The sequence below is a fragment of the Dendrobates tinctorius genome, unplaced genomic scaffold, assembly GCF_039654945.1.
Source record: "Dendrobates tinctorius isolate UK_male_01 unplaced genomic scaffold, ASM3965494v1 ptg000075l, whole genome shotgun sequence".
Classification (NCBI taxonomy): domain Eukaryota; kingdom Metazoa; phylum Chordata; class Amphibia; order Anura; family Dendrobatidae; genus Dendrobates; species Dendrobates tinctorius.
In genome coordinates, this window is record NW_027361743.1 from 27220526 (window position 1) to 27244068 (window position 23543).

General features: G+C 49.1%; 1 protein-coding gene across 1 annotated transcript in view; it reads right to left on the minus strand.

Moving 5' to 3' along the window:
* Window positions 1–23543, minus strand: part of ATP8A2 (ATPase phospholipid transporting 8A2) — a 1255085-nt gene that overhangs the window by 138647 nt on the left and 1092895 nt on the right. The gene's annotated exons all lie outside the window — the stretch shown is intronic.

Here is a 23543-nt window from a genome sequence, read left to right on the forward strand (position 1 = left end):
CTTTCTCCGTTCTCCGTCTTCCGTCTTCTCTGCTAAGTTCCTCCCAGGACTGAACACTCTGGAACCCTAGCCACTCCTACTTATCCCCTCTGTCACCGGGAATTCCCCTCCTGGGTTCCTATCTCCCCGCCCCCCATGACTATGCGTTTTCTATAGCCGTAAGCTGTTGGTGAGTCCTGAACTACTCCCCCCTGCCATCTTGTGGCCAAATCTTGGTACTACACTCCCTTTTCTGTCTTTTCCTGCTGTTACCCTTTTAACCCATCAGTCTCCGTCTCTAATGCATGAACCGTCCCCTCCTACTGCCAGTCACGTCTGTCCGTCAGGTCACCTTCCCCACACTCCCCCTCCCTTTGTCCATTGTCGTCCCGACAATCGTGTTCCCTAACTACGTCATTCTGAATCTTACGCACAGTCTGTTGTCGAACCGGTCGTTGCCCGCACCCGCCACCCACGGGGGCCGAACTAAACCGGGAGCACCATGCTCCGAGCAGCCTACTGCTACTCACCAGCGCGCACGCCATGTGACAACTTCTTTCGGGTTAGCGAGGTCCATCCGGCCTACTCTACGGCGTGAACCTCCCACTGCTCTCCCCTTCCACTACCTTCAGTTGTCCGGAATGCCATGACCGAGGCCTTTTGCCTACCTGGTCATCGACGTCCGCTCGTCCTTTTTGGGGTGTCCGTGGTGTTGGGGACCTGACTGGCGGACCACTGTCTGGCTCAATGTTCCTTGTTTGGGGCTCGTGACCTTCGGGTTCAGCGATTACGGCTACCGCGTAGTAGCCGCGGGGACAGTATTCTTTGTAGTATGACACCAAGTCCCCCTCTCGCAAAGCCCGGCTGTGACGGATGGAGGTCACGTTGATATACACCTTTTGGCCGGTTGCGAGGTCTCGGATGAACCCGTACCCTTTTTGCAGGTTGGTGTACACAAGCCGTCCCTTCGATCGTGCAGCCGCCATCCCGGCCTCCCCCCTCTCATGGAGCAGGTTCCAGACCTCCTGCTCCCTGGCCTTTTTCTGCTGGATAACCTCCGCGACCCAAACAGAGGGTCCAGTGTAGGCCCCGGAGTCTGGTGGGTGGGACACAGCCAGAGTTGAGAGCGGGGCAGAGGCGGTCGTAGATGTTGGCGGCCCAGCAGCCGCTGGGGCCGGGCGGCGGGTAGGGGCAGCTGCAGTTCCTGATGAATAGGCCGGAGAGCCCGACAAGCAGGCTGCGGCGGACTCCAGAGATGACACAGATGCGGCCGCAGGGTGGGCCGCAAACGGAGTTGCAGACGGGGCCGGAGTAGCGGCCAGCTTCAGGGATGGGGCCGCCACTGCCAGGTGGAACACAGCAGCGTCGGCCGCGGGCTGGCACCGCATCGGCGACACCGGACATGGCGCCGCCGGGCGAGGCGGCTCAGGGACGGGAGCAGGGGCTTCGCTCAGCCCGGCGGAGGCCACAGAGAACACCGCAGCAGAGCTTCCAGGAGCACAGGAGGCCGCGCGCTGCGGCCGAGTGGTGGGGGCCGCTTGCGGAGCTGCCGGCAGAGCCGGGGGAACTCTCACCTTCCCCGGCGCCGCAGCCTCCAACACGTCATCCCGTGGCTCCTCCCATAGCCTCCGTTCTTCAACCCGGCGGCCGGCAGGGCTAGCCTCCAGGCTCGGGGATCCCGCGGGGAGGCCCCCCGGTGGTGTCTTCGGTGGCCGCTCCTGCGGGGCCCGCATTCGCTCCTCTTCTTCTACGCCCAAAGTCTGCAGGACTGTCCGTGACTCCAAGAAGTTGGTCTCCCAGCGAGACTCGATCTCCCGATGCCATTGCCACTCCAGGCATCCAAGGCCACGGCAGCTGCAGTGTCGCATCCCGTCCGGTGGGCAACAATCGAATGGGGCCAAGCAGACTTTTCCACCCAGCTGCCCGGGTCCAGTATGAGGGGGCGGCGGTCTCCAGACACACACCGCTCCCCCCAGGGGTACGTTGGCGGGGGCCCCAGTCCGTCCAAAACTACTGCAAATGCCCGGGACTCTTCCCAGCGCTGGAGTACCACCGACATATTTGGACGGAATCTGGTGCCGCTCCGGATCCTCCGATGGCAGCGATGATCTGGAACAACGTCCCCAATTTATAATCCACAGGTGTTTGTAATCCACAAGTACTTGTAATCCACAGGTATTTGTAATCCACTGGAGGGCAGTCCAAGTCCTGTTGGGTTCTTCAGACGCAGGCCTGCCGCGGAAGGTGTCGTATTAGCGGCGGCGATCCTGCCGACTACGCCAAAATGTGGTAGGGGCCGGGCTGGGGGGCGGACCGCTGCTTACCAGACGAGGCACAGACAAGATGGAGACAGAATTCAGGTGTAACAGTTCCAGGTTTATTTCGTCGTCCTCCTGACTACCCCTGCCACGCACCGCAGCTGATTGTACAATTCTCCATTTCCAGGCCCGGGTTCCTTTTCACCTGTCTTCTAGTCGTGTTGGCGTCCCTCGCGGATCTTTCACTGGGGCCGTCCTAGATGCATCTACCGCCAGCGCTTCACCTGCCCGAGGTCGCCGTCCAGTCGGTACTCCTGCGGCCTCACTTGCCCTGCGGTACGTCACCTCGCCTGTCCTGTGGTACGTCGTGTCAGGGCCACCCCCCCGACTGTCCTCTCTGTCAGTCCCCTGGCCGAACTTTCTTGTTCTCCGTCTTCCGTCTTTGCTAAGCTCCTCCCAGGACTGAACACTTTGGAACCCTAGCCACTCCTACTTATCCCCTCTGTCACCGGGAATTCCCCTCCTGGGTTCCTATCTCCCCGCCCCCCATGACCATGCGTTTTCTATAGCCGTAAGCTGTTGGTGAGTCCTGAACTACTCCCCCCTGCCATCTTGTGGCCAAATCTTGGTACTAGACTCCCTTTTCTGTCTTTTCCTTCTGTTACCCTTCTAACCCGTCAATCTCTGTCTCTAATGCACGAACCGTCACGTCTGTCCATCAGGTCACCTTCCCCACATATCACCAACCAATTACGAAGCATCTCTCATTTCACCAGAGCTGGTTAAAAGAAGCTGAGCTGTGATTGGTTGCTATGACCAACAGTTTTCCCACTTGACAACACGTCAGCAGACACTGACATGGTGGGAGAAATCTAGCATCCCTGGGAACATAAGCTCCCAGCCATTGTCTGCCTCCCTGAAAGGAGCAGAGAGCACATGACAGAAATGAATCCCCCCCTCCCGTGCCTATATGCACATCACACATCCTCCATCCCGTAGGCATATCTTCCCTCTTAAAGGGATCATTGGTATGGAAGTCAGAGAAAATCCATCCAGCGTTTTGGTTTTGACCCCAGGCCTCTCTTAAAGGGATCCCCGGTATGGAAGTTAGGACCGTTCCACTCAGCTCTGTGGTTCTGACCCCAGGGTCTCTTAAAGGGATCATTGGTATGGAATTTAGGGCAAATCCACTCTGCGCTTTGGTATCCAGAGCTTTAATTCTGACCCCAGGTCTCTCTTAAAGTGATCCCCGGTATGGAAGTCAGGGCAATTGCCTTCAAATGCTCTGGTACTGACCCCAGGCTCTCTTAAAGGGATCTCCTGTATGGAAGTTAGGGCAAATCCCTTGGCACTCTGATTCTGACCCCTGGGTTCTATTAAAGTGATCATTGGTATGCAAGTCAGGGCAAATACACTCAGTGCTCTGGTTCTGATCCCAGGGTCTCTTAAAGGGATCCCCGGTATGGAAGTTAGGGCAAATCCACTCAGCGCTCTGATTCTGACCCAAGTCCCCTCTTAAAGGAATCCTCAGTACGGAAGTGAGGGAAAATCCACTCTGTGCTTTGATACTGACCCCAGGCCTCACTTAAAGGGATCTCCGGTATGGAAGTTAGGGTAAATCCCTCAGTGCTCTGATTCTCACCCCAAGCTTCTATTAAAGGGATCATTGGTATATAAGTCAGGGCAAATCCACTTAGCACACTGGTTCTGATGCCAGGCCTCTCTTAAAGGGATCCCCAATATGGAAGTTAGGACCGTTCCACTCAGCGCTCTGGTTCTGACTCCAGGCTGACGGGATGATGTGGGATATTAGTGGTAGTTGTCCGGTGGCTCTGGCTGATGGGATGATGTGGGATATTAGGAGTAGTGGTCCAGTGGCTCTGGCTGATGGGACAATGTGGGATATTATGGGTAGCAGTCTGGTAGCTCTGGCTGACGGGATGATGTGGGATATTAGTGGTAGTTGTCCAGTGGCTCTGGCTGATGGGATGATCTGGGATATTAAGGGTAGTTGTCCAGTGGCTCTGGCTGATGGGATGATCTGGGATATTAGGGGTAGTAGTCTGGTAGCTCTGGCTGACAGGATGATGTGGGATATTATAGTGAATGTGGCTATGCGGAATGGGCGGGGCTCTACACGCAGCTTTATATATATATATATATATATATCTAATATATAAAGCTCAAGTGTGTGTATGTATGTAAGTATGTATGTGTGTATGTCCGGGATTGGCATCCGCACCGTCGCAGCTACAGCCACAAAATTTGGCACAGTCACACATCTGGACCCCGAGAGTGTCCTAAGCTATGTTGTGAGGCGAAATTTTAACCCCGCGCGTTCCAATTCACCAAACAATTTTGCCCCTATCTACATAATGGGGAAAAAGTGTGTTTGTGTATCAAGCCCCGCCCCTCATTATGATGTCATAATGGTTGACTATGGGATGGAGGATGTGTGATGGGTATATGGGCACGGGACTATGGGATGGTGGATATGTATGATGGGTATATGGGCATGGGACTATGGGATGGCGGATATGTATGATGGGTATATGGGCATGGGACTATGGGATGGAGGATGTGTGATGGGTATATGGGCACTCGACTATGGGATGGCGAATATGTATGATGGGAATATGGGCATGGGACTATGGGATGGAGAATATGTGTGATGGGTATATGGGCATGGGACTATGGGATGGAGGATATGTATGATGGGTATATGAGCACTCGACTATTTGATGGAGGATTTGTATGATGGGTATATGGGCACGGGCCTATGGGATCGTTTATATGTATGATGGGTATATGGGCACAGGACTATGGGATGGAGGATAATTATAATTTGCTATAACTAACCACAGTTAGTTACTATGCCCGGGCAGCGCCGGGCTCTTCAGCTAGTATATATATATAATCATTATAATTTGTTAAAACTAACCGTAGTTAGTTACTATGCCCGGGCAGCGCCGGGGTCTTCAGCTAGTATTAGTAGTAATATATCCCATCTGGTGCTTGGGGACAGTAGCAGCATGGGCCTGTATGATTTCAAATGTCAGGGCTGAATTTCAGTCCCAGTCCGTACCTGTGCCACAGAGTTGTATAGGGTAGCACATGAATGACCTTTGCACTATACAAACTCCTCAATGAGTCATAAAAGACAAGGGGATATAGTTACTGGGGTCCCTGAGTCTTTCCATATTTTTAGGCACAAGAGCAATACAAAACTAAACAATGTTAATTTTAAAAACTCCTAAAAACGAAAGGTCCATAATGAATTACAGTTATATACACAGATCTACACTCTGTATGTAAATACACTTGTACTCCGATGTCAGACTATAGCCAGAATACACATCATTATGTACATAAAATACAGAGGAAAAAAATTAAGTAAATGTTACAATGCATTTTAGCAATATATCATTTTCTCTTCATTATTATATCTCCTGCTGTGCCACATAATATCCTGTGAAAGTATCGCACAGGACATCTAGGAACGGCTTGAAATCTGACCGTATCACTGTAACCTTGTAAGACCTGGGGGAGATCCACTGAACCAAGTATGGAATGTAATGATCTTGATATGGTTTTCAGTAATGGAGCACTTAGAATCAACCTAAAAAATGGATTTCTATTGCCCGATGTGATCGCTTGGGACGCAAACTTATATAAAACTGTACAATTAGGACAACCTCAGACCTACGCCGAAGGTGTCGTGAATAGGGTAATTATGTAATGATCGGGCAACTAATGGAGCCATGTAATGGTACGCAACATTACTAGTCATTTGCTTACCTGCCAGTGGTCTCTATTCACAATTAGCAGTTCTGTGCTGCCTCAATGACTAAGAAGAGTAGCTACTAGAAAAGAGCTGGACAAGTGCTGAATTCCGAACACCGACTTCTCACGGAATTCCGTTTTAGTGTTTGCAGTTCGGATGCCGAGAGAGAGAAAGAGATATCTTTTACAGCACCAAAGTTTGGGTCTCTATTGACTTCTACAGAGTTCGGGTTCAAGTTCAAGTAGAGTTTTGGTACCCAAACCGAACTTTGCACTAAAGTCGATCCCCACGAAGCTGAACATCCATGGGTCCATTCATTCCTAGTAGCTACAAGACAAATCGAGCTGAGGATCACATGGTTCTATAGGCCACTGGACCTAGCGTGGTGGGCTAGCAAAAGTCCTTTTAGCATTTTCCATCACCACAGGACCCCAATTCAGAGCGCGTGTCAGTCAGTGCCGTATATCCGCTGCTCTGTATACTCAGAGTGGTGACTGAACCATCACCGCCCCATGACTGAAACTGGAACAATGCTGGGGGAATAAAGTCCATTTTCTCCCCACAGCGTTCAGTTAAGTGCGGGTGTCGGGCAAGTTAGTAACTCTATTTTTCACACGTCCGTTTCTTCGGTACGTGTGGTGACAGTTTTCACACCTACCGGAGACAATGACACACGTAGACCCATTCAAGTGAATGGGTCTGCGCACACGTCAGTGTGTTTCCACGGACCATGTGTCTGAGGACAAAACACGATGACATGTCCGTTTTTACTGTCAGCACGGGCCGCAAAACGTCCCGCACATGTGACACGCAGCGGCGCCAGGGAAGAAGCGGTACAGTAAGCGCTGTTCCCCAGCTCCGGGTGCTGAAGACGGCTCACATCATTCTCCCCTGCTCTGCTGCTGATCAGTGCGAGCAGTGGAGAATGATGAGAGTTGTATTCAAGTGATAACAATGACAGCAGGTGGCGACTGATGGGATTATTACTCCCATCAGCCTACACCTGATGCCGCTTAGAACAGTAAGAGCAGGCAGCAGCTGATGGGAGTATTCATCAGCCGGCTCCTGCGCTGTAAATAAATAAATGAAAAAACCTGCTGTGGGTTCCCCTCTATTTTCTATAACCAGCCAGGCAAAACTCAAGGTTGGTTATCAAGAATAGAGGGGTCCCAAGGGTGTTTTTTAATTATTTAAATAAATAATTTAAATAAAATGGTGTGGTGTCCCCCTCATTTTTGACAACCAGCCTTGCTAAAGTTGACAGCTGGGAGCTCGTATTCTCAAGCTGGTAAGAAGCCATTGATATAGGCCCCCCAGCCTAAAAATAGCAACCCGCATCTATTAGAAAAGAAAAGGCACATCTAATTCTCACGTTGATCTGCAGTTAATACACTGAACTTGAACTGCGGTGACCTCATGACTGACTATTTCCCACGGTGCTGAGGTCATTGCAGTTCTGCCCTACTGGTAACGCAGCCTTAGTGACTGGCGGTAACCACGATGACGTCACCGATGGTAAATGATGCTGCGCTCGCTGCAGCTCATTCACCAGTGGTTCTCAGCCTGGTCGATCACATCTTGGCACTCTCTCCCGGTTTTAAAATTAATTATCCCCCAGACATGGATTATGGCATGGGACAGGATGATGGCCAGGTGATGGATATTGTTGTTTTCTATTTTAGTTTTATTACAGAGGATGAGGGCTTCGGTGGAATTAGGCCTTAGGTGAGTATAACTGTGTTTGTTATTTTTAATAAAAATGGAAAACTGTGTTTTGTTTTATTTCAATAAAAGACTTTATTCTGACTGTGTCTTTATTTACACTACAACTATAGGATTAGTAATGGAGAGGTGCCTTATAGGCGCCTCTCCATTACTAATCCGTGGTCTTGATGTCACCTGACAATACAAAGATGACATCAACCCCACAAATATGAACCACACTTTTCACCGCTACAGGGCAAGTGGGAAGAGTTGGGCAAAGCGCCAGAATTGGCGCATCTAATACATGCAATTTTTCTGGGCAGCTGTGGGCTGCTATTTTTAGGCTGGGGGGGCCTATATCAATGGCCCCTTAGTGGCCTGCGAATACCAGCCCCCAGCTGTCAGCTTTAGCAAGGCTAATTGTCAAAAATGGGGGGACCCCAAGCCGGTTTTTTAAATTATTTATTTAAATAATTAAAAAACAGCGTGGGGACCCCTCTATTATTGAGAATTAGACTTGCTGAAGCTGACAGCTGAGGGTTGCAGCCCCCAGCTGTGAGTTTTGCCTGGCTGGTTATAGAAAATAGAGGGGAATCCATGCCGTTTTTTTCATTTATTTATAGCGCAGGCGGCGGGTGATGAATACTTCCAATCAGCCGCTCCTGCTTTCACTGTTATTAGCGGCAGCAGGTGTAGGCTGATGGGAGTAATAGCACCATCAAACACCACCTGCTGTCATTGTTATCACTTGAATATAACTATCATCATTCTCGCCTACTCGCGCAGATCGCGGGGAGAATGATGAGAGCAGTCTTTAGCACCCGATGCCGGGTAACAGCGCTTACTGTGGTACTGTGGTACAGTGTGGTACTGATGCGGCACATGAATGCCACATGTGTGCCGCAAGTATTACACACACGAACACTGACATCTCCGGTACTGTTTTTTTCCAGTACCAGAAATATCAGGACATGTGAAACCGGCCTTACATGGTTTGCACCACATTTATTATGTGTTTAGACACTATTTATGCTTGTTCAACAAGGGCACATGGCTTCAAAGAAAGGACTCCGATATAATAGATGACACCATGCACAAAGAAGATGTGTCAAAATTTTAGCACATATCTCTGATGCAACGTGAGCCAAAAAATAGGTGGTGTATGGTTAGAAAGGACGGTCTAAAAAAAAAAAATAAATCACATTTTTCATGCAACATAAGCCACTCTGACAAATTTGGTGCATTTTAAGACTGTCTTGTCCACGTTTACACTGTCTAAAAATCAGATGGTTGTACTATATCTGTCCCACTGTTTTGTTACTTTGGTTTTATGGCTTTGCAACTGGTTCACTTAAGTAGAGTTTTATGTGAATGCTTAAATTTAGCAGATCTTAATAAATCTCCTTCATATAATTATCTAGCTAAAAGGCCTGACTCCCCTTAAGGCAGTAATGAATACTTTGTCCCAGCAGATGCAGTTACCGTATATATGTAGTCAGTACAGCAGCTGTATCTTTACAACAGAACCCTCTACATACAGTCCTCGCCCTACTGACAGCTGTCAGTCATTCCTGGCAGTAGGGACAGAAGATCCTTACGACAAGAACTTACATGAAATCTTGGTTTGGTACATTGCTGACATAGAAATGCTGTGTCGGTGCCAAGGAAACATTCAATTATGGGATATTTCCTCCTTTGTATTCATGTCCTAATCAAGTTACTGCAATGTCTACGGCCTCTCAGCTGCACCTGGCATAAAAGATGTTTCCTTGGAATATTCCTGGGTTCAACAATAAGTCATCTATAGCAAGTGTCATATCGCCATTCAGCTAATGCCAAAGATATGTCTGGTATGTGTTGTCTTGAGTGACGACCAACAGCTGACAAGAGCTTCTTTGTTGGTGTCTATCTAACTCCTAACTATCTATCTATCTATCCATCCCATATCTATCTATCTATCTATCTATCTATCTATCTATCTATCTATCTATCTATCTATCTATCTATCTCTATATCATATTTATGTATATACCTATCTCATATTTATCTATCCCATATCTATCTCTCATATTTATCTATCTATTCCATATCTATCGATCTCTCTCATATCTATCTATCTAAATTCAGAAAAAGTTGAGGCAGCACACCATGTCCAAAGTTATAAAGTGCTCTTTAATAGCCCATTTGGTGACGTTTCGGTCCTGGGTACAGATGTGCTTGAGAAAGGTCTGTACCCAGGACCGAAACATCATCACATGGGCTATTAAAGGACATGGTGTGCTGCCTCACCTTTTTTTTTAATTTATTCATAAGGATTATAATGTGCCTGTGAGGCGTCTGCACCCTACTTTTAACTGTGCTGTTTTTTCTACACTTTTTTGTTTATCTATCTATCTACAGTCATAGCTGAAAGTGTTGGCACCCATGAAATTGTTCCAGAAAATGAAGCATTTCTCCCAGAAAATTATTGCAATTACACGTTTTTTTATACACATGCTTATTTCCTTTGTTTGTATTGAAACACACAAAAATGGAAAATTTGACATAATTTCACACAAAACCCGCAAAATGGCCCGGACATAATTGTAAACAGTTTCTTAATCTGTTGACGATCAACTTTTGGACAGCATCAACCAATTCCTCCCAGTGTCACGGTTTGATGTGGGATAGCAATGGACAAAGGGCTCCTCTTCTGTTCCTCAGGCTAGGTGACCCTAAGATATCCCTGTTCCCAGGATTACCCCTGATGGTGGGAACACCTGGGTCTCGTTCCTGCTAGCCTCCTAAATAATGCTAATCTGTTTCCCCCACCCTCAGGGATGTTGGGAAGAAGTGTATGGGAAAACAGAAACAGACTAAACAGGTAAAAGCATAAAGCACAGTCACACAGCACTCACACAGGAATAAATGCTTTGGCTTTACACAAAAAGTGTAAAGCCAATGAGGTAAAGAAGCAACGCAAAGACATGAAAGGGAAAAGTAAGGATGAAACAAACTTAGAAATAACCACCAGTAAGTCTGGATAGGTCCATCTCTCCAGACCAGAATATACAAAGTATAGCTGGCATTACCTGAATAGTCAAGCCAGCATATATAGGAGGAGGGAAGATATGACTGGTTCTCCCACATCATGTGACTAAAGGAGATTAACAACCTAGCCCAGCAGATATTTAACTCTGGCTAACCTGCCTAGGAGCTAAAAGTCTTTGAGTAGTCGCCCGAGTCTCCCTGCATTGATCATAACCATCAATGAAGTTAAAAGGAAGAGTTTAAGAATCTGTGATTTCCACAGACGCTGACGCTGCCATGACAGTCAGTGATACTTCAGAGGTGACTGTTTTCCTTCACCATAAATGTCTTTTATAGGAAGGGCTCACAAGTTCCCAAAAGGGTTGAGGTCAGGTGAGGAAGGAGTCATGTCATTATTCCTTCATTTTTAAGGTCTTTACTGGCAGTCAATCAGTGGAGGACTTTAACACATGCATAAAAATCATTGTTTTCTTGAAACATGCTTGAAGAAAGTGTTTTATAAAAACTGTCAATAGATTTGGGAGCTGATTTTTGATCCAACTAGCTAATCTTTAATAATCCCAGCCCATAGTTGTACCGCACCTGCACCTGATGGCTAGAAGTGAAGGTCTGTGCCCATTACTGATCCCATTACTGATCCAGCCATGGGCCCATCCATCTGGTCTGTAAGCAGTCACTCTCATTTCATCAGTGCATAAAACCTTTGAAAAAATCTGTCTTCAGATATTTCTTGACTCAGTCTTAAGGTACTGTCACACTTAGCGATGCACCAGCAATCCCGACCAGCGATATGACGCGGTCAGGATCGCTGGTGCATCGCTAAGTGGTCGCTAGTGAGCTGCCAAACAGGCAGATCTCACCAGCGACATCGCTGGGGACAGGGTCGCTACTTGCCTGTCAGACGAGGCGATCCTGCGTCCTCCCGCCCGGCTCCACGCGTCGCTTGTCGTCACAGCAGGAAGCGCCGCAGGAAGCTGACGACGAGAAACAGTCCAGGATGTTCTCGCGCGATCAGCGATAACCAGCGAGGGAGCGGGTCGTAGGTAAGTATCAGACATAGCGATATAACTTGAGACGTTATAGCGATATTGCAAGCGATATCTTAGTGTAACAGGCCCTTTAGTGTTTCTCTTTTGTGTCTTGTTCAGTGGTGGTCGGGTGTCTGCCTCCTTAACTCAGACAGGTCTCTGAGCACTGCACATCTTGTACTTCTGTGTTTTGCTCAGTAGTGGTCGGGTTTCAGCCTCCTCACCTGGGTCATTTCTCTGAGTACTGAACACCTTGTTCTTCTGTGTCTTGTTCAGTCGCGGTCAGTTTCAGCATTCCTTACATTGGCCATGTGTTTGAACAAGGGCAGCACGGTGGCTCAGTGGTTAGAACTGCAGCGCTGGAGTCCTGGGTTCAAATCCCACCAAGGACAACATCTGCAAGGAGTTTGCATGTTCTCCCCGCGTTTGAACCATAGAATCATAGAATGGTAAAGTTGGAAGGACCTCCTGGGTCATCTGGTCCAACCCCCTGCTCAAAGCAGGATTCACTAAATCATCCCAGACAAATGTCTGTCCACCCTCTGTTTGAAGACTTCCATGGCTCACCACCTTTCATGGCAGCATGTTCCACAGATTGATCACCCTAACTGTCAAAAAGTTTTTTCTGATATCTAATCTGTGTCTCCTCCCATTCAGTTACATCCCATTGCTTCTAGTCTTTCCTTGTGCAAATGAGAATAAAGATGATCCTTCTACAATGTGACAGCCCTTGAGATATTTGTAGACAGCTATTAAGTCTCCTCTCAGTCTTCTCTTTTGCAAGCTAAACATTCCCAAATCCTGTAACCATTCCTCACAGGACATGGTTTGCAGACCGGTCATCATTCTGGTTGCTCTTTTCTGAACTTGCTCCAGTTTGTTGGGTTTACTCCTGTTTCCTCCCACACTCCAGAGGCATACAGATAGGGAATTTTGATTGTGAGGCCCATCGGGGACAGCGATGATAATGTGTGCAAAACTGTAAAGCGCTGTGGAATATGTTAGCGCTATATAAAAATAAAGATTAATATTATGTGTCTTGTTCAGTGGTGGTCGGGTTTCAGCATTCCTTACCTCAGCCACGTTTGATTCTTCTCAAATCTTTGGCGATTAATGTACTTCTTCTTTCTCTCAACACATTTTTACGACCTTGTTGACTATTTGCAGCAATACTTTTGATGATTCTGTGATAATCCCAATATCTCAGCAAATTCATGAGTGCTGCATCCTTCTGTAAGATTTAACAATTTTTGTTTTTCCACAGTCAGTTAAATCTCTATTTTGGCCCATTTTACCTGATGAAAACAAGCTGCCTAATAATTCTTCACCTTAATAAAGGGTATTGATATTTTTGCCAAATTGTTCCTCATTACACAAATACACATCACCAGATCTGCTTCATCAATGAAGAATTCAAGTTTATACAGCCTGGACTTTGGAAATTTGCATAAAAATTATGATATGATTAAAATATTCACTTGCCTAGTAACACAGGTATGCAAAATTTGGGTTTAGGAAAATTGTTTCAAATCTAATGATTCTTAAGCCCTGATTTTAAAAAAGCTTCTATTTTTAACCAACACGTATGGATTTTGCACAAAACAAATTACATACAAGCGAGATGTACAAGAAAAATATTTAACTTTCCTTCAAGTGCCCAAAATGCCCTACAAGAACTGAAGCATACTTGCTGCCATTGTGCAGTAGCACAGCTTTCAGTCTCCACTCGCTCACTTTGTACTTAATGTTACATTTTTCCATCAGCCCCAGTAACATCAATGCAAACGTTATGACAAATGGAAGTAATTATTTTTCTCTGCTTTTGTACCATGAAAAACAGGTACCAGTCCCAAGCAGGTTCTTTCTCTTTAGTTGAGAGCCTAAAGGTTCTGCAGAATGTATAGGAAGGTCCAAGTCCCAGACTAAATAATTTAATTTGAGCTGTGAAAAAACCTGTGGCTCGTTGGTACTTGCTCAAAAGTCTTTGTCAAAATCCTACTCTTCATGCTCAGAATCTTCTGAATCACGTGTATCTTCAAGGTGAAGGGACAGATATTCCTGGACTGTGAGGAACAGGGCGATTTACTGACTGGAAATCTTCTCTGCCCAGAGAAGCACATTGCAGCACAATGAAAATTAATTTCTAACCAATCTAATGGCACCAAAATCATCCACCAAAGGTCATGTAATACGATCAAGGTATGGTGCAAGAAATAGCTTATGGAGTCAGTGTTTGTGAAAAAAAACTTTTTCGATATTTTTACTAAGTTCAGCAATCGAAAGTATACAAATATCGCCTCTTACTTTTCAAACAATTTTACCCTTGCAGAAATGTGTATTTGTTCACACGGTGTATTAATGTTTGTCTGAGAAATGTTCTGCTGCGCTGAATGCACTTGGACACACGAATCATAAAGATCCACTGCTGGCAGCTCCCTTTGTAAATGCCAATCAATAATGTCCAGATGTGTTCAATGGAGATGCTGCAGGCCATGGTAGCACACTCGAGCCATGCAGGTTGCTCACAGTAGGATGAGCAACATGCAACTTTGCCGTTGTCGTGTTGAAAAATGGCTCTTGGGACACTTTGGAGAAATGGACATTCTACGATTGATCCAGACTGTATCTGTACTGCAAGTGATATTGAATTCCACCTACCATACCAAGTCTAAGGCATCAAACAGCATTTACACATACTACAAGAAGGCATTTTCATGAAATTGGGCTACGAGCCAGATGTCCAGATACAAGTGTCCATTGACCTCACGCTGCTGCTCTTAAAGGCTACCATGGTGCAAAACAAAACCACTGGAATGAAGGTCTACAAATCCTGCTTGTTACGCTGCGGATGACAGTAGCGAGAGTGGACCCTCTGAACCGTGACGCCGAACCCTCCCCGAGCGAGCGCACCAAGTGGACCGACCCCTATACAAGGACCGTTAGTTAACAGACTCGGGGAGTTCAAGCGCCACGGCAGCCAGGACCAGGGGTCGGCTCAGGAGAGTGAGCAGAGGATGAGGAGCAGCGGAAGATCCGGAGAGGAAACAGGATGACCAGGGTCCAGAGGCGGAGGGAGGTGAAGAAGGACGGAGGCGGATGGCGGGAACCAGGAAGAGGCAAACTGAAAAGGGAAGAAGACACAGAGGATTACCAGGAGGCACAGACGGGAGAAACAGGGGTAAGCAGGAGGAAGAGGCGAAGACTCAAGGGCAACCAGAGTGGCGAGCTGCTAGCAAGCAGCTAGCGCGGCCTAGACAACAGAGAGGTAACTCAATAGTCAGGCGCTTCCACTAAGGGAGGGCGGCCTGAAATACCTGGTGGTGGCGTCTGATAGGTCAGGAGGCTGGTCCGGGTCAGATCACGCAGGGCAGGCGGCTGATGGCAGAGGCGCGTGGGCTAACCCTCCGGCGCGTGCTCAGAGGCACAGTGCGCGCGGCCGAGGGAAGTGGAGGAGTGCGTCGGGACGCCAGCTGCCGAAAAGTGAGAGGAGCGGGGGCGCGCGTCCAGGCTTCGTCAGAGGAGGGAGTCGGGCCGGGAGCGGAGGCGGTGAGTATGGCAGCGGGAGTGGGGGCAGCGGAACGGGGAGCGGTGCTGACAGTACCCCCTCTCTTACACTCCCCTCCCCCGCGTCTGGCTAAAAATCTCTTAAGAATGCGTGGAGCATTGATGTTCCCCTGCGGCTCCCAAGATCTCTCCTCGGGACCAAAACCCTTCCAATCGACCCAAAAAAAGGTTTTACCCCTAACCCTTTTCGAGGCCAGAATGTCTTTTACTTCAACGACATCATCAGACGAGACAGGAAGAGGAGAGGGGTTCGGGGCCGGGTGGAACCGATTCAAGACAACTGGCTTAAGGAGAGAGACGTGGAAGGAGTTGGGGACCCGAAGCGACGCGAGCAACTCCAGTTTGTAAGATACGTTGTTAAGGCGTTTGAGAATCTTGAAAGGCCCAATGTAGCGCGGTCCCAGCTTGTAAGAAGGGAGCTTTAGCCTAATGTACTTGGCCGAAAGCCAAACTTGTTGACCCGGGAGGTAAGTTGGGGCATCCAAGCGTCTTTTGTCAGCGTGCCTCTTCATGCGCTCCCCAGACTTCCTGAGAGCCTTCTTAGTCTCGGACCAGATCCTAGAGAACTCTTGTGTCAGGGAATCGGCTGCAGGCACACAGGAGGAAGCGGATATAGGTAGAGGGACACCGGGGTGCATGCCAAAGACCACGAAGAACGGAGACTTGGCTGATGACTCACTGGGATGATTATTGTAGGTGAATTCTGCCCAGGGGAGTAGATGAACCCAGTTATCCTGATGAGCGTTAGAGAACTGCCGTAAGTAGGACGCTAGCACCTGATTAACGCGTTCTACTTGACCATTGGACTGGGGATGGTACGCGGATGAAAAGTCCAATCTTCCAGAAGTTTACACAAGGCCCTCCAAAATTGAGAGGTGAACTGTACACCTCGATCAGAAACAATATGCTGCGGAAAGCCGTGGAGGCGGAAGATGTGCTGGATAAAAATCTTCGCCAACTCTGGAGCGGAGGGCAGTGCCGGAAGAGGAATAAATGGGCCATCTTGGAGAAGCGGTCGACCGCTACCAGGATAGTTGTAGATCCGGAAGAGTTAGGCAGATCCGTGATGAAATCCAAAGCTATATGTTGCCAAGGAACCGAGGGAATTGGGAGAGGAAGCAGAAGGCCGGAGGGTGGTCGCCTAGGGATCTTGACCTTGGCGCAAGAGGGACAGGAGGCCATGAAGTCCATCACATCCTGGCGGAGTGAGGGCCACCAATAAAAACGAGCGATGAGCTCCAACGTCTTTTTGACTCCGACATGTCCAGAAACTTTAGAGGAATGTCCCCAATGCAGTACCTTTTTCCTTTCAGAGTCAGGAACGTAGGTCTTGCCGGGAGGAGGAGTAATCAATCTCACAGGAGCTGCTGTGATGATCTTAGCTGGATCGATAACGTGAGTTGGTTCCTCCACCAGACCAGGAGACTGCAGAGACCGGGACAATGCATCCGCCTTGACGTTCTTTGGCCCGGGATGGAAACGCAATTCAAAATCGAACCTTCCAAAGAAGAGAGACCATCTGGCCTGCCGAGGGTTAAGTCTCTGGGCTGACTGGAGATATGCAAGGTTTTTGTGGTCGGTAAAGATGGTAAACGGATGGACCGACCCCTCAAGAAGGTAGCGCCACTCCTCCAGTGCCAATTTTATGGCCAGCAGCTCGCGATCCCCGATGGCGTAGTTACATTCTGCCGGCTAGAAGGCCTTTGAAAAGAACCCGCAGGTAATCAGTCGGCCGGACGGGGACTTCTGAGAGAGCACTGTACCCGCTCCGGTGGAAGAGGCATCTACCTCCAGGATGAATGGCTTGTTAGCCTCGGGTCGATGTAGGACAGGTGCAGTCGCGAAGGCTTGTTTTAAACAGGAAAAGGCCTCTTCAGCCTCCGGAGGCCAGGACGAGGAGTTGACGCCCTTGCGAGTGAGACTGGAAATGGGTTTGATGACGGATGAAAAATGTGGCACAAATTGACGATAATAGTTGGCGAAGCCAAGGAACCTTTGAATCGCCTTGACCCCCACTGGGCGGGGCCATTGAAAAATAGCCGACAGTTTTTCAGGATCCATCTCCAGCCCGGAATCCGAAACAATGTAGCCCAAGAAGGGCAAGGAAGACTGCTCAAAGAGACACTTCTCAAGCTTTGCGTAGAGGCGATTTTCCCGCAGACGTTGTAGAACCAGACGAACACTACTCCTTTGGGATGCCAGATCCGGGGAAAAAATAAGGATGTCGTCCAGATACACCACCATGCAGGAGTATAACAGGTCTCGGAAGATATCATTGACGAACTCCTGAAAGACCGCGGGAGCGTTGCAGAGACTGAAGGGCATAACCAGGTATTTGTAATGCCCATCCCAGGTGTTAAAAGCGGTCTTCCATTCGACACCAGGGCAAATGCGGATGAGGTTGTAAGCTCCGCGTAGATCCAACTTCGAGAAGATGCGGGCTCCCCGCAGCCGGTCAAAGAGTTCTGGGATGAGAGGCAAAGGATACTTATTCTTTACAGTAATGTCGTTCAGACCCCGGAAATCAATGCAAGGACGGAGAGAACCGTCTTTCTTCACAAAGAAAAACCCGGCTCCGGCCGGGGAGGAAGACTTCCGTATGAAACCTCTGGCTAAATTCTCACGAATATACTTGGACATGGCCGTAGTCTCTGCTGGAGACAAGGGATAAATTCGCCCTCGGGGCGGTGTGGTCCCGGGCCGCAGATCAATAGGGCAGTCATACGGGCGATGCGGGGGAAGCACCTCTGCTTCTTTCTTATCGAACACGTCAGAGAACGCCCAGTATGCGGCTGGTAGGGCCTCAAGACCCGAGGAGGCTGGAGGGGGATTGGCCGGGCGGACAGGCCCCAGGCACCTCTCTTGGCAAGGATGCCCCCAGCGGAGGACCTCACCGGAGCGCCAATCCAAGACAGGTTCATGTGTCCTAAGCCACGGAAGACCAAGCAGCAGAGCATGGGAAAGGTTGGGAAGAACGTAGAAAGCGATCCACTCCCGGTGCAAGGCCCCGATTTGCAGACACACCTCCTCCGTAACCAGGGACACGGATTCTTGTAGGGGTCTTCCATCTACTGAGGCGATGACACGTGGCGTCTTCAGGGAAATCACAGGAATCCGGTACTTCTTCACCTCCTTCAACCTAATGAAGTTCCCCGCCGCGCCCGAGTTCACATAGGCCACCTCCGAACCACGTCTCTGACCAAAAACCAGCTGAACCGAAAGGGTAAGGGGATGAGAGGAGTGAGACACACCTAGGTCAGCCTCTCTTACCTGCCCTAGGTGGAGGAGTTTCCCAGCCTCTCAGGACAGGAGCGTAGGAAGTGAGACGCGCTGCCACAATACAGGCACAAACCCTCCATCAGTCTCTCCTTACGACGCTGTTCTGCCAACTTGACCCGATCCACCTGCATCGGCTCTGGCGCCGGACTGGAGGGCGCCCCAGGGGGACGTGGACTGGATGGCCTGTGAAAAGAAGCAGATGGTCGAAGCGGTCTCCTATCTCTAGCAGTCTCCCGAGCGCGCTCCTGGAACCGGAGGTCGATTCGTGTGGCCAAAGAAATTAGATCCTCCAAGGAGGTCAGGGTATCTCGCCCTGCTAGTTCGTCTTTAATCTTGCCAGAGAGACCACGCCAGAAGGCCCCAACCAAAGCCTCGTTATTCCACCCCACCTCAGAGGCCAAGGTACAGAACCGGATGGCGTATTGTCCGACCGTAAGAGTACCCTGGGTGAGGCAAAAAAGAGACTCCGTGGCGGAAGCCAACCGTCCGGGCTCGTCAAAGACTTTACGGAAAGTGTCTGTGAAGGTCTGGAGGCTGGAGACTACGGGATCATCCCGCTCCCACAAGGGATTCACCCACGAGAGTGCCTCTCCCTCCAAATGGGAGACAATGAAGGTGACCTTGGCCCAGTCAGTGGGGTACTGTTGGGGCAGGAGTTCGAAGTGCAACCTGCACTGATTTAGGAAGCCTCTGCACAACTTTGGATCGCCACCATACCGAGGAGGTCTACCAAGCCTGGGAGGCGGGGAAGGTACGGGATCAGAGCTGCGTGACAAATCGCGCCCGGCAGCCGACTGAAGGGAAAGCAGCCAATCGTCGACCGAAGCCATATAGGAGAGAATATGGGACTGGGTGTCCCGTAGTTGGGAGGCGTTACCAGGGTCAGCGGCCTGCAAGGCCGACAAGCGGGAATCCATGGTCTTCATGAAAGACATAATACGGGTCTGGTTTTCCCTTAGGAAAACCAACTCCTTTTGGGCAGCGGCCCCGGCGGGGTCCATGGCCTGACTATACTGTTACGCTGCGGATGACGGTAGCGAGAGTGGACCCTCTGGACCGTGACGCCGAACCCTCCCCGAGCGAGCGCACGAAGTGGACCAACCCCTATACAGGGACCGTTAGGGAACAGACTCGGGGAGTTCAAGCGCCACAGCAGCCAGGACCAGGGGTCGGCTCAGGAGAGTGAGCAGAGGATGAGGAGCAGCGGAAGATCCGGAGAGGAAACAGGATGACCAGGGTCCAGAGGCGGAGGGAGGTGAAGAAGGATGGAGGCGGATGGCGGGAACCAGGAAGAGGCAAACTGAAAAGGGAAGAAGACACAGAGGATTACCAGGAGGCACAGGCGGGAGAAACAGGGGTAAGCAGGAGGAAGAGGCGAAGACTCAAGGGCAACCAGAGTGGCGAGCTGCTAGCAAGCAGCTAGTAGCAGCGAGCACGGCCTAGACAACAGAGAGGCAACTCAATAGTCAGGCGCCTCCACTAAGGGAGGGCGGCCTGAAATACCTGGTGATGGCGTCTGATAGGTCAGGAGGCTGGTCCGGGTCAGGTCACGCAGGGCAGGCGGCTGACGGCAGAGGCGCGTGGGCTAACCCTCCGGCGCGTGAGCAGAGGCACAGTGTGCACGGCCGAGGAAAGTGGAGGAGTGCGTCGGGACGCCAGCTGCCGGAAAGTGAGAGCGGGGGCGCACGTCCAGGCTGCGTCAGAGGAGGGAGTCGGGCCGGGAGCGGAGGCGGTGAGTATGGCAGCGGGAGCGGGGGCAGCGGAACGGGGAGCGATGCTGACACTGCTTTTGTTTTGGATGCAATAATATCCAGACATTGGTCTGGAGACCACATAGGCAATGCCATGAAAAGGCCTTAATGAGGGAACGTAACACCAGTACTAAGGTGGGGAATATGGTGCGGAGTGGCATAGTAGCCAGACTCCTCTAGCCTTCATTCTATACTAACAGTTCGGTATCACATTTATTTGGTTATGCAACCATTGATACAGCCATTTTTCCAAAAAGTCTCAAGGGCCATTTTTTAGCAATACAAATCCAGGTGTGTTGCTTGTGCTAATGTGAGCAGCCTGTAAAGCCTAAACCAAGGGTCCTCAAACTATGGCCAACGGGCAACATGCGGCCCGCCGAGGACTTTTATCCGGCCCCTGGGCCAGGCCGACATTGAACTTCACTGCAGTTCAATGCCGGTGGGCCCTGTAATTGCGGGCGGAACGACGAGGCGTTGAGAAAAAGCGTTGCGCAGTCCTCCGTATGCAGCACATACAGACAACATGATTGTCATCACGCTGCCTGCGCGACCTGATGACGTCACGCCGCCTATGCCTGTGCCAGAAGATGGAGTCCAGCGTGTGCCTCTTCAGGGCAGCGGGGACATAGGTGAGTAGTGGTATTTTTTTTAACACCAAGTCCTATTGGGGACATTTACCTGCCTATTGGGGACCTGTGCTGCCTATTGGGGACATTTACCTGCCTATTGGGGACATTTCCCTGCCAATTGGGGACCTGTACTACCTATTGGGGACATTTACCTGCCTATTGGGGATGTTTACCTGCCTATTGGTGACCTGTGCTGCCTATCGGGGACATTTACCTGCCTATTGGGGACATTTACCTGTCTATTGGGGACAATGCTGCCTATTGGGACATTTACCTGCCTATTGGGGACCTGTGCTGCCTATTGGGGACATTTACCTGCCTATTGGGGACATTTCCCTGCCAATTGGGGACCTGTACTGCCTATTGGGGACATTTACCTGCCTATTGGGGACATTTACCTGCCTACTGGTGACTATGCTGCCTATCGGGGACATTTACCTGCTTATTGGGGACATTTACCTGTCTATTGGGGACAATGCTGCCTATTGGGACATTTACCTGCCTATTGGGGACCTGTGATGCCTATTGGGGACATTTACCTGCCTATTGAGGGACCTATGCTGCCTATTGGGGACATTTACCTGGCTATTGGGGACTATGCTGCCTATTGGGGACATTTTCCTGCCTACTGGGGACTATGCTGCCTATTGGGGACTATGCTGCCTACTGGGGACATTTACCTGCCTTTTGGGGACCTGTGCTGCCTATTGGGGACCTTTACCTGCCTACTGGGGACTATGCCACCTATTGGGAACATTTACCTGCCTCTTGGGGACCTGTGCTGCCTATTGAGAACATTTACCTGCCTATTGGGGACTAGGCTGCCTACTGGGGACATTTACCTGCCTATTGGGACCTTTACCTGCCTATTGAGGCTCTTTACCTGCCTATTGGGGACTATGCCGCCTATTGGGGACATTTACCTGCCTATTGGGGACATTTACCTGCCTATTGGGGAGCTATGCTGCTATTGGGGAGTGGAGTTCCACCAATATGGGCACTGGTGAGACTGCATTGATGGGCACTGATCAGACTGCATTGATGGGCAGTGCAGTCTGTATGTCTCTGTGTGGGCAATTTTATTGCTGGTATAGTTTTTGTAGTGCTGTATATATATATATTGGTATTTTACTAATAGCAATTTGGAGTCCCTAGGAAACAATGATATCAAGAGAGAAAAAACTGACTCAAAGTGTGGGATATTCAAACAACCCATTGAAAAATCGGTAAGTTTGTTGATTTAACTTTACTTCTTCATTTTAAATATTGTATTTGTTCCTGTTTTGTTGTTTTACTTCAAAATAAGATACGGTATGTGCAGTGTGCATAGCAATTTGATCATAGTTTTAAACTATATTCGGGCCCGCCAATGGTCTGAGGGAGCGTGATCTGGCCCCCTGTTTAAAAAGTTTGAGGACCCCTGGCCTAAACATACCTCCATGGCCTGCAGCATCTCCGACCTTTCTCCCATCGAGAACTTCTGGGAAATCATTGGTCAGCAATTGCAAAGGATCTGCCTTCTGCAAATTTTGATTATTTTCTCAAATGTAGAACATTCCTTAGCCAACCATTAATAACCCCATTGATATCAGGCAAGGCGTGTAGGTCTGGGGAATTCTGCACATGGACCTCATACTTGATACTGAATAAATCAGGATGTTTTGAAAATTTTGTTTCCATTTTTTGCAAAACCTTAACATAATAATAATAATAATAATTTTTATTTATAAGGTGCCAACATATTCCGCAGCACTTTACAGTTAAACATCTCTAGCCATCCCGAGATTTCCATAATTCCACGATTTTTCCTTCTTGCTGTGTTTCAATGTTGAGGAGCGTAGATATAAGGTGGTGTGTTCCCATCCCTTGTGTATATACAGATACATTTCTTATCTGTCATGGCCTCAAGGTCTCTCCAACAAGACACAAAGGAATCAAAGTGCTCATTGTTCAGAGCTGTCACATACAGAACATTACACCCTTAACAAAAAGGTGTCAGGGAGACCCCATGCTGCCTCATAGACAAGGCCTGGATCCATTCACCACACAAGTGTGACAGGGGAAGCAGAGAAGACAGCTGTCATTTGTAACCTTGTTATACTCTTAAACCCCAAATGGTTTAAAAGTAGAGATGAGAAGAACAGACAGATAAGTAATGAAGACATCCTGGTAAGGACAGAAGTACTGTATCTAGTCCATGTCACCATCCATATCCTTTAAAGACTCCCATCCAAATAAAGAAAGGTCCATGAAACATGCAGATTTTAGAAGGATATACTGGCCTACATTGGAACATCATACAAAGAAATCAATCACTGGAGAAGGCCATCATGGACGGAAGAATAGAAAGAACAAGGCGGGGAGGAAGACCAGCAACCCGATGGCTCGCTACTATCGAGATAACGATGGAAAAGACCCTGGTGGACCTATATAGGCTTGAATGAGATCGATCCTTCTACAGAGCGTTTTTCCATCAAGTCACCATGGCTCGAGGTCGAGCCAAAGGCCACAAAAATATAAATAAAAAAGTGACCATC